General features: G+C 43.0%; 1 protein-coding gene across 1 annotated transcript in view; it reads right to left on the reverse strand.

Moving 5' to 3' along the window:
* LOC104999974 (dedicator of cytokinesis protein 11-like) overlaps positions 1 to 839 on the reverse strand; it is a 15,115-nt gene that overhangs the window by 13,463 nt on the left and 813 nt on the right. The gene's annotated exons all lie outside the window — the stretch shown is intronic.

Consider the following 839-nt stretch of genomic DNA (forward strand, 5'->3'; position numbering starts at 1 on the left):
GAGACAGCCCTGTACTCTGCTTGTCCGTGTACCCCCCAACAATTTATTGAATTTAAGACAAAACAAAAAGTGGCCTATTTAGAAGCCTGTGAGTTGATAATGAGTATGCACTATTCACTGGGTAACTGAAAGGGAGAGTATCAACATTCCTATGCCCATTCGGTACCAGGCATGCTGTCCAAAGGATGCCTTAAGTTCTGCCATAGCCGGGGCAGGTATGGGTCCTGGAGATGCTTGATTCAGTGGACAGGGCATGAAAGGATGAGGTTCCAGGTGGCAAAGTCAAGGGTCCCTGTGGGACTTGCAGGTGACACAGCCATTGACAGTAGAGTCCAGCCCGAGACCAAGGTTACAAGGGTTAGTGACTCTGAGAAATCCAGGCTGTGATTCTTTTAATAAGAGTGATAACAGCATTTACTAAGCCCTTTCTAGATGCCAGGCATCACACCAAGTGCTTTCTCTACAGTTTTTCATGTAAGACTCATAATAACCCAATGAAACAGGTTGAATCTTTGTCCCCACTTTACAGATGAGGAAATCCTGGACTCAAATCAGGTTAAGTAACTTGCCCACCTTTAGAGCTGGAATTTAAACCTGCATCTGACTCCAAAGCTCTGTTCTTTCTACTTCATGCAGCCTTCCGTTGCCTGAGAAATACAGAAAGATACTAAAGAGCAAGGTACTGAACTTGGAATAGGATCCCATCTCCTACCTTCAACAAATCTAAAAGATGCTAACAAAAACAGTATAGAGGTGCCTCAAGAAATTAATAACAGAACTACGATACGATCCAGCAATCCCAATTCTGGATATATATCTGAAGGAAAAGAAATCATTAT

This window comes from Bison bison, unplaced genomic scaffold (assembly GCF_000754665.1).
Source record: "Bison bison bison isolate TAMUID 2011002044 unplaced genomic scaffold, Bison_UMD1.0 scf7180017864367, whole genome shotgun sequence".
In the NCBI taxonomy this organism is placed as follows: Eukaryota; Metazoa; Chordata; class Mammalia; order Artiodactyla; family Bovidae; genus Bison; species Bison bison.